We start from the raw sequence: 11480 nt of genomic DNA on the forward strand, positions 1-11480 counted from the left end.
CATGAAAGGATGCTGAATTTTGTCAAATGATTTTTCAGTATCTAATGAAATGACCATGCTTTTTTTTTAGTTTGTTTATGTAGTGGATTACATTGATGGATTTCCGTATATTGGCCCATCCCTGCATCTCTGGGATGAAGTCTACTTGATCATGGTGAATGATCATTTTGATGTGTTCTTGGATTCAGTTGGCAAGAATTTTATTGAGTACTTTTGTATTGATATTCATAAGGGAAATTTTTCTGAAGTTCTCTTTCTTTGTTGGAGCTTTGTGTGGTTTTGGTATCAGCAAATTTGCGACTTCATAGAACAAGTTGGGCAGAGTTTCTTCTGTTTCTATTTTGTTGAATAGTTTGAAGAGTATTAGTGTTAGGTCTTCTTTGAAGGTCTGATAGAATTATGCACTAAAACCATTTGATCCTGTGCTTTTTTGGTTGGGAGCCTGGCCACATATATATATATATGTGTGTGTGTGTGTGTGTGTGTGTGTGTGTGTGTGTGTGTGTGTGTGTGTGTGTGTGTGTTAAATCTATTTGTTCCATAAAGTTAGTTTCACTGTGCTTCTGTTTATGTTGTTTCCATGATCTGTCCATTGATGAGAATGGGATTTTGAAGCCCCCCAATTATTGTGTGAGATTAAATGTGTGCTTTGTGCTTAATAAAGTTTCTATAATGAATGTGTGTGCCCTTGCATTTGGAGTATAGACATTCAGAATTAAGTGTTCTTCTTGGTAGATTTTTCCTGTGATGAATAGTAAGTGCCCTTCCTTATCTTTTTTTTTTTTTTTTTTTTTGATGACTTTTGGTTGGAAGCTGATTTTACTAGATATTAGAATGGCTACTCCAGTTTTATTCCTGGGACCATTTGCTTGGAAAATTGTTTTCCAGCCTTATACTCTGAGGTAGTATTTTTCTTTGACACCAAGGTACATTTCCTGTATTTAGCAAAATGCTGGGTACTGTTTTAGTTGTCTAGTCTGTTAGTCTTTATCTTTTTCATTGGGAAATTCAGTCCATTGATGTTAAGAGATATTAAGGAATAGTGATTTTTTATTATTTATTAGATATAGTTTATTTATATTTCAAATGATTTCCCCTTTTCTGGTTTCCTCTGCCCCCCCCCCCCAAATCTCATAGGCCATCCCCCATCCCACTGTTCCAAAAATCAACCCTCTCTTGCTTCCCTGTCCTGGTATTCCCCTACACTGTGTCATTGAGCCTTCTCAGGACCAAGAACCTTTCCTCCCTTTCATGCCCAACAAGGCCATCCTCTGCTGCCTAGGCATCTTAAGCCATAGGTAACACTATGTGTACTCTCTAGTTGACAGCTTTGTCCCTAGGAGCTCTGGGAGTACTGGGTGGCTCATATTGTTGTTTCTTTTTTCTATGGAGCTGCAATTCCCTTAAGCTCCTTGGGTCCTTTCTCTAGCTTCCCCATTGGGGACCTTGTGCTCAGTTCAATGGCTGGCTGAGAGTGCATCCTCTGTATTTATCATGCACTAGCAGAGCCTCCCAGGTAACAGCTATTTTCTCTACAAAATGTATATGCATTCTGTAACTTTAATAATGCATTTTGACTTAATCCTCAGACTATAGAAGATAGGGTTCAGCCTTGGAATTACCATAGCATAGAATACAGATGCAATTTTGACTTTTTCTATGGAATGACTGGCACTTGGTTGCAAGTACATGAAGATGACAACCTCATAGAAAAGAAAAAATGCAATGAAGTGGGAGGTATAGGTGGAAACAGCCTTCTGATGTCCAGCAACTGTGTGCATTCTTAAGGTAGTAATAAAAAATGAATATGTAAGATATCCATGTGACTATGATAGCAAAAATATCTTAAAACTCACTACCTAAACCAGAATCATCTCATTAATATGCCTATCAGATCAGTAGAGAACTATGACTGCAGGGATATCAAAAAAGAAATGATGGACCACATTGCTGAATGTATCTCCAGTGTAGATGGAGACATTTAGAAAGACTAGGATATAATAGCCTATGACTTGCCAGACTCATGCACCCATAGTCATAGTGGTGGTGTAGTGTAGAAGCCTACGCACTGCTACATAGAAATAATGTGCTATTGAGGCTAACAGGCAATTTTTCACACTGGCAAAAGTCATGAAACAGAACATCTGAGCAGCACAGTCATTGTAGGACATGACATTTTTACCAATAAGAAGCCCAAACATCACTGTTGGAGTTACAGCTGAAGAATAGCAAAAGTCCACCAGTGATAGATTATGAAGGAAAATGCATATGGGACTATAGAGCTTAGAGTCCAAGACAATCAAGAGGATCATCCTGAAGTTCCCCACCAGGGTGATAGTGTAGATGAGGAGGAAGGTGATGAAGAGGAAAAGCTACAAGCCTGTGTCATTGGTGAGTTCAATCAGGGGGAACTGTGTCACTTATGTCCTGTTCTTCAACTTGGTTATTGGAGATCACTAGCTGCTCTGTGGCCATGAGAAGAAAAAGAGAAAACAATGAAAACCTAACTTGAAAACTGAAAATTATGTACAAAGAACACTGAATAAGGATTTGTGTCTGAGTTTCTTCAAAGATAGTAAAGATTTCATAAGCAAGTGGGACACATTAATTATATAGTGTTTATCTTATGAAGTGAGGTATAATAATGGGTAATGTACAGAATTTGGAAACTTTATAAGTAGTAATGCTGATATTTAATAATTTAATAGAAATTATTTTCTGGCTGAACCTTATGCCAAGTTATCACTCAGAAACTCAGAACAGTTGACACATATTGCATACCTGTCTAGGCATTTTAATAGACATATTCATGGTGTGTTTAATGCCTCATCTTAGGAATGTATAAACTGTTTGATAACCATGTTTATGTAAATTATAAGACACAAAAAGTGAGTAATTTAATTAATGGGCATTATCTGCTTTAGAGTCATGCCAACTTCTAAATGATTCCAAGTGTCTGATAATTCTGTTTTGAATGAATTTAAATCAAATCCAATAACTTGATTTTTTAATTATTTGTGTGTTACCTTTCATGAAACTTACTATTTATGTTTTCACAGTCAACTAATACAGTGAGTGAATGAGTAATAACTTCATATTTTACACCATAAAGTTACTCCCATTGAAGAAAAAAATCCTTCTCTTAAAGGTAAAGGTGCCCTTAGTGAATTAAATTCAAAACACTTAGAAAAGCATGGAATACATAAAATCCTGTCTCATACAACAAATAAGCAAACTCTCTTAATTTTATAACATCTAACTTTTATAATCTCAAACAAATTCTCCATAACTAATGTGTGTCCATTTTGAAATTTCATAGTTAATTAAAAACCTTCTGAACTGATTGAGGTGTTCACTTATAAATGAGTAGTTTTCATAAAATATCAGACACCCACTCTACACTCTACAGACCCTATGAAGATAAAGAAGAAGGAGAGCCCAAGAGAAGATGCTTGAATATCACATAGTATGTGAAATAAAGTAGTTGTTTAAGTCAGAGTTCCGATTCCTTCTCAAACATCATGAACAAGAAGTAAGTTAGGGAGGAAAGGGTTTATTCAGCTGATACTTCCACACCACTGTTCATTATAAAAGGAAGTCAAGACTGGAAATCAAACAGGTCAGGAAACATGAGCTGATGCAGTGGCCATGAAGGGAATATTACTGGATTGATTCTGTTGGCTTGCTCAGTTTGCTTTCTTATAGAACCCAAGACTGCCAGCCCATGTACTTTATCTATGGTAACTCCAGCTTGTGTCAAATTGACACACAAAATAGACATAGTAGAATAGACATTGGAGGCAGATAGAGGGAGGGATTTTGGTGGGAGGTGAGATGGCTGAGGATTGGGAGTAAGTCAGGATCAGGTGTGGGGAGGGATGGGAGAGATGGCCAAATGGCCGTGAGAATGAATGGAAATCTGCAACTGACAGGATCAGAGAAGTGTTGGGCAACTCTAAGACATGACAAATACGTGGCATAGGGGAGTGACCCCAGAATCAATGGGTGTGAGAATAACTGACTCAAAGCATTGGGGATATGGAACCTGAAGGGGCCACCTCCTCTAGCCAGACAGGAACCACAGTGGAGCAATAGGGAAACCAATGCAACCACAAAACTTTCAACCCAAGATTTATCTTATCTATGTAAATGCTGGAACAAAGACTGGAGCAGAGATTGTGAGAATGGCTAACCAATAACTGCACAACTTGTGACCCATCTTATGGGCAAGCATTATTAATGATACTGTTAAGCTTGTAGACATGTGTCATGCATGGGTGTTCTCTGAGAGTCTCTACCCGACACCTGTCTCAGGCAGATAAAGACTCCCATAGCAAAACAGTGCATGAAGCTTGGAAAATGAAGCTTTCTTATGAAAGAGTTGGAAGAAGGATTGTAGCCCTAAAGGAATTAGAAACACATGAAGGTCAGCAGGGTCAACTAACCTGGATCATTGGGGCTCTCAGAGTCTGAACCACCAACCAAAGAGTATGTGTGGACTATATCTAGGCTCCCTCAACAACTATGTAAATGTGCATCTTGGTCTTCAGGTGGGTCCAAACAACTGGACCTGGATCTATCCCAAGAGTTGTTGCCTATCTGTAAGGTACGTACTTCTAGCTGGATTGCATGGAAAAGGATGCACTCAGTCCCACAGAGACTTTATGTGATAGGATAGGGGTATAGATGGAGTTCCTCCACCCTCTCAGAGAAAAATGGGAGAGGGAAAGGAGAAATGATTGTAGGAGGGATAAACAGAAGGAACAACTGTGAGCAGGATATAAACTGAATAAATAAACAAAATAAAAATAATTACTAAAGCAATACTTTCTTAAAATGCATTCTTTGTCTCATTACTGTTGTGTTATAGACTAATCATAGATCAGTGGTAAACTGTCTTTAACACAAATCTGTTTATCCCCAAGTTTAATAATTTTTAAATTTTCTTTGAATCTGGTCTTGTACATTAACAATACTATTTCACATTTTTTTCTCTTCTATAAACCATGATATAACATCCTCCCCAAATTAAGTACTTCTATTTACCAGCCCTCCCATTAAGTACACCCTGCACCTGAAGATATCATGGTTTCCAATATTAATCCACATAACCACATTTAGCATTTGATAGTAACAAAGGAGTTGCACATAAGCTTGTGTGTGTGTGTGTGTGTGTGTGTGTGTGTGTGTGTATGACTGTGTCTGAGTCTGAGTGTTGACTAGTACTATACTTTACGGGCAAGAAAAAAAAATACAATATTAGAAGTTATTTCTAATCCTAAGAAGGATCCAGATTTAAAATTTATGCCACTGTCTTATAGTAAGCATGAGACTAAAATAGTTTTTTTTAAAAAAATTGGAGTTTATTAATTTATAACATGATATTTCCTCTTTCATCTTAGAGGACATCATGAGTTTTGCAACTAAACAGATATAACCAGAAAATATCATCCTGATTGAAATAACTCAGACCCAAAGGGTCATGCATGATATGTACTCACTAATAAGTGGATATTAGCCAAAAAATACAGAATATCCAGGATACAGTCCATAGAACTAAAGAAGGCTAACAAGCTTAAAGGTCCAAGTGAAAATACCTTCATCCCACTTGGGAGGGAGAAGAGAGCAATCACAGGGATGTTTAGGGAGGGATGGACCTTGGTGGAAAAGGCAATGGGGAGGAGAAGAGGGGAACATGATTAGGTATTGGGCGAACATGACTGAAGCTCTGAGGGTCAGCAGAAAGAGTAGAAACAGACAACCTCGGGAGATAGGAAGTGAGCTAACCCTCTAGAATGTCCCAGAGACCTGGAAGGTGAGAGACCCTCAGGATTCAAAGGGAAGGACCTTAGGTGAAATGCCCTACAGTGGGAAGAAGGAACTTTAGAGTCCCCCTCCAGTAGAATGATACAGAATCAACTGAAGGGTTGACCAGGAGGGTAATAAAGTCTGGAATGTAGAAAAAGATTAAAGAATGAAAAAAGGTCTCATTCCAAATTTTGCATTTTATTGTTTTAATTCCCCTGCAATGGAAAGATGTATTTAACATAATGCCACAAATCAATCCCTTTGTATTTGTCTGTATTTAGTAGGAAAAAGAAGCACAATTTATAAAATAAGCCAATGAAATCACCTTATCATGCTTTATTGAATTCAGGGACCACTCTTACGTCTGTGGTTTTTAAATACTTTTGAAGATCTCATTTGTTTTTTTATGTAATTCATATTAGATCCAGGCATGAAATTCTTTTCTGAATTAAGTGCATACATATTGTGGAAGTAAAATGTTTTGAAGGACTCCAAAGATCATGCAATATTGAAAAACAGTATCTTAAAATCCACTATAAAATATTGACAAAATTCTATCATAGAAGCTCTGACATTTCTCATGCAAAGAATACTGGCAGAAAGAACCCAAGCACAAATCAAATGTCAAATCAACATGAAGTCTATGGAATTCTTTGTCCTCAGAAGCATCACTTACCTCCTCTAAGATTAAATGTGCTGCAATCCCTTGTTCTACAACTCATATTTAATTTCTGTAAATAATGTAGTGCAGAGAGGTGCTTTATAAAGGAGTAATAATTCAAAGTAAGTCAATTAGTGGTGACTCTGAGCAATATATATTATATAACATGTGAGTCATTGTGGCACTCTCTTTGATTCTGGCTAAATTTTCACAGCGAATCTTCAGGTAAGTAGAACATATAAAATTATAGAAGGCATAGGTTATCACTCACGTGGTTAATCATGTCTACAGAGTCATGCTCTGCAGGAAGTCCTTTTCAAAAACACTGCAAGCAGAGTCTGATTGGGAATTAGAGCCCAAGCAAGGAAATCTTGATAGAGTTAAACAGACTGGGCTAGATATGTTTATTTCCCCCATGAGAATACGTGAAGAGTTGTCATCCAGTTTTCCTAGGGAAGAGGCAATTAAACTGCCTTCATGGAACAAAAGTCTTGTTGCATGTTTGAAAATTAAAGTGGTTACTGATAAATGAAACTATATAAATTAGTGAGGAATCATAAGGATTTTTATTTTCATAACATTTATTAAATTTGCTTTTAGACAATCTTAATCTGGTATATTGTTTAATTGCTTGCACCCATTCTACCTTGTCTCCCATCTAACTTCTGACAAACACCCCAATAAGTTCCTTTCTCAAATTCATTACTTTGGGACACATTGGCTTTGATCAGGACTATGTATATGCCCAGAGGTTTTCAATTATTTTTTTGGTTATCTGACAGATTCCCCAGCATGTAGACAGCTGAAGAATATAATAGTGTTTCCACTATAATTCTGCAGTGGCCAACAGTTCAGGGATATCAGAGTCCTATGAGTCCTTCTCCAAGACGGAACGGACTTTGACTTGTAGAACACTACAAGCAGGTCCAAGTAAGATCAAAATTGCAATGGCTATGGAATAGTCTGAATGTAGCACTCTGTAGCCCTTTCTCATTTTTTTTTCTGGCACAAATGTACTTACTGCCTTCTCTTCTGTGATTTTCTCACAGCTATTGACTGATTAGCATAAATATTCTCTTTGGAGCTGAAATATCAGTCCTTTAATCTTAGCACCTTGACTAGCCATGAAATGGGTGTCTGTACTCACAAATATTCATAGAAAAAAAGAAACTTCTCTGAGGTTGAGAATAGCATTTTCTTTTAAAATTAATTAATTTTATTTATTATTTATTTATTTATTTAAAATCCCAATTCCTTTCCCCACCTCCAAGTCTCTCCCTCAATGTATTCCTTATCCAATCCTTTTTCCCTTGCCCCTCTGAAGTAAGGAGCCCTTCCTGAGCATCGCCCTACACTGGCACATACAATCTCTGCAGTTTCTGGCAGCCCCCAAGGTTCCAGGTTAATTGACAGTATTGATCTTCCTATGGAGTTTCCATCCCCTTCATGGCCTTCATTCCTTCCCCCAAACTCCTCCATAAGAGTCCCTGGGTTCTGTCCAATGACTGGATGTGAATATCTTCATCTGTTTCAGTCAGCTGTCCTGTACAGTCTCTCGGAGGACAGATATCATCTATTGGATATATTCTTTATTTACCTTTAAAATAATATCCCCTTTCCTGCATACCCCCTTCCCCTGTTCCTCAATCACACTCTTCCCATTTCTCTATCTTGGTATTCGCCTACACTGCTGCACTGAGTCTTTCCAGGACCAAGGGCCTTTCCTTCCTTCTTCTTTGGCATTATTTGATATATGAATTGTTTCTAGGGTATTCAGAACTTCTGGGCTAATATCCACTAATCAGTGAGTGTATGCCATGTGTGTTCTTTTGTGATTGGATTGCCTCACTCAGGATGACATTCTCCAGTCCCACCCAGTTCCCTAAGAATTTCGTGAATTCATTGTTTTTAATAGCTGAGTAGTATTCCATAGTGTAAATATAACACATTTTCTGTATCCATTCCTCCATTGAGGGATATCTGTGTTCTTTCTAGCTTCTGGCTATTATAGATAGGGCATCTATTAATATAGTGGAGCATGTGTCCTTATTACATGCTAGGAAATACTCTGGGTATATGCTCAGGGGTGGTATAGTTGGGTCCTCCAGTAGTACTATGTGCAGTTTTCTGAGGAGCCATCAGATTGATTTCCAGAGTGGTTGTACCAGCTTGCAAGTCCACCAGCACTGGAGGAGTGTTTTTCTTTCTCCAGATTCTTGCCAGCACCTATTTTCTCCTGAGATTTTGATCTTAACCATCTTGACTGGTGTGAGGTGAAATCTCAAGGTAGTTTTGATTTCCTTTTCCCTGATGACTAAGGAAGTTGAACATTTCTTTAGGTGCTTCTCAGCCATTCAATATTCCTCAAGTGAAAATTCTTTGTTTAGCTCAGTACCCCATTTTGTAATAGGGTTATTTGGTTCTGGTTCAACTGGAAGTCAGCATGCAGAAGAATGCAAATCAATCCATTCTTATTTCCATGTACTAAGCTCAAGCCCAAGTGGATCAAGGACCTCCACATAAAACCATAATCACCAATATTAATTGAAAAGAAACTTGGGAAGAGAATTGAGCCCATGGGCACAGGGGAAAATTTCCTGAACAGAACATCAATAGCTTATGCTCTAAGATCAAGAATTGACAAATGGGACCTGAGAAAATTACAAAGTTTCTGTAAAGCAAAGGACACTGTCAAAAGGACAAAATGGCAACCAACAAATTAGGAAAATATCTTCAACAACCCTAAATCTGACAGAGGGCAATATCCAAGATATAGAAAGAACTCAAAGAGGACAGTTATGCTAGCTTCTTTTCTGCAAATGTATTAAGACTTATATAAAAGTATCACTTACAGTGTCATGGATTGGTGCTTGTCCATATGATATGTCTCAAGTTGGGCCAGTAATTGGTTCACCATTCTCATAATGTCTTCTCCCTCTTTGACTCTGCTTTTATTTTTGACAGGAAAAATTTTGGGGCAAAATTTTGTAGATTGATTGATGTCCTTATCCCTGCACTGAGGGGACATGCCTGACTACAGAAGGTGGTCCTTTCAGGTTCCATATCATCATTCTTATCTATCTCAGCTAAAGTTGCTGGCATTGACTTTTAGGAGCCTTCCTCATCCCAGATTGCAGACACATCCTCAGGATTCTGCCCCCTCCCATGTCACCCTGGTTGCTGCAGATTTCCATCTATTCCCCTGACCTTCTAGCACACTCTCCTCTCTCACATCAAACCTCATTCTGATGTATCTACTCCCCTCCCCATGCACTCACCCAACCAGAACCCTTCCTCTTCATCTTATATCTATTTTATTCCATGTTTTAAATGAAATGTAAGTATTATAGTTTGGTCCTTCCTTCTTGTTAAGTGTCATTGGATCTGTGGGGTGTATCATGAGTGTCCTGTACTTTTTTGTTAATATTCACTTACCAGTGAGTACACATCATGCATGCCATTTTGAGTTGGTGTTACTTCCCTCAGGATGGTATTGCCTATTGCATCTATTTGCCCTCAAAATACACAACATGCTTGGTTTGTGTGTGTGTGTGTGTGTGTGTGTGTGCGTTTGTGTGTGTATGTGTTTTGTGTGTAAGCTCGTTCTTTTTTGTTTATTTTTTTTACCTATTATTAGTATCCTTTTCATATAACCTATAGTATAACACTCTATACATTATACCCCTCCCAGTTTACCCTCAAACTCTTTCACATCACACACCTCCCCCCTTCACCAAGAGGATGTCCCCACCATACTACACCATACCAAACCTCCCTACTCCCAGGGGCCCCAAGTCTCTTAAAGGTTAGGTGCATCTTCCCTGACTGAACCTAGACCTGGAAGTCCTCTGCTATGTATGTATTGGGGACCTCATATCAGCTGGCATATGCTGATTGGTTGGTGGCTCAGTGTCTGAGATATCTTGTGAGTCCAGGTTAGTTGAGACTGCTGGTCTTACTATAGGGTGGCCTTAGATTCTTCCATATTTTTCTTAATTCAACTACGGGGGTCAGCAGCTTCTGTCCATTGGTTGGGTGTAAATATATGCATCTGACTCATTTAGCTGCTTGTTGGGCCTTTTGGAAAACAGTCATAGGATAGGACGTGTTTGTAAGTATACTGTAGCATTAGTAATACTCTCAGGCCTTTGGTCCTCCTCCTGAGCTGGATCCGAATTTGAGCCTGTCACCCATTAGAGTTATTGTGCAATGTCAGTGGTTGATAAGGTTCATAAGAGTGCCAGGGAAGGACTCTTGGTTTCCTCTCTCCTTTATAACAGTGTGGTGTCTTCTGAACTTATGAAAACTAGTCTTAATGCAGGGGAGGGGGAGCGTCCTTCAATTAAGTTTTAATTCAAAGACTTATGGGTTCTGTTTCCGAAGTGCATTTTATCTTCTGCAAGGTTGACTTCTCTTCCATTTCAGAAGCAATGAAGGGGAATAGTGATAAGCTGTGTGTTTAGGGAATCTCATGAACATCCCTGTCCAACAACTCAAAGGAAGGTTTTCAATGCATGGTATTAATGATTGTGTTATGTATTCTTTTAGATTTGGATAATCTATTGTCAGACCATATGAGAACGAGTTTTAGAAGTATATATGTATATTTACATACTGAATTATGTATTTTATAAAGTTTCTCATGTAAATAGTTAATATTATGGTTCTTTGTGACTTTCTCAGACTTCCTTAATTATTTTCCTATCTTCTCCTTTATTCTCACTCTGTCTCTGTATCTTTCTCTATATTTCAATTAGTTCCTCTCCCACCTAAGAAGCAAACATTTTCCATTGTTCCTATGAGATTATATATATATATATATATATATATATATATATATATATATATATATATATATCCAGCTATTCTGCACCCTTCTTCCATGGATACCAAAACACATAACTAAATAAAATTCAATGTTATTAAAACCAGTCCCAATAGAAATACCCACGAAATACTCTTGCACTCAAGGAACATTGCTGAAGAGGTCATGGAAAAATTGTAAGAGCAA

General features: G+C 37.9%; 1 pseudogene; it reads right to left on the reverse strand.

Annotated features, from left to right (window-relative positions):
• Positions 1-1532: 1532 nt before the first annotated feature.
• LOC127697396 (olfactory receptor 5B3-like) lies at positions 1533-2312 on the reverse strand (annotated as a pseudogene).
• Between the last annotated feature and the right edge of the window lie 9168 nt (positions 2313-11480).

The sequence above is a fragment of the Apodemus sylvaticus genome, chromosome 1, assembly GCF_947179515.1.
Source record: "Apodemus sylvaticus chromosome 1, mApoSyl1.1, whole genome shotgun sequence".
In the NCBI taxonomy this organism is placed as follows: domain Eukaryota; kingdom Metazoa; phylum Chordata; class Mammalia; order Rodentia; family Muridae; genus Apodemus; species Apodemus sylvaticus.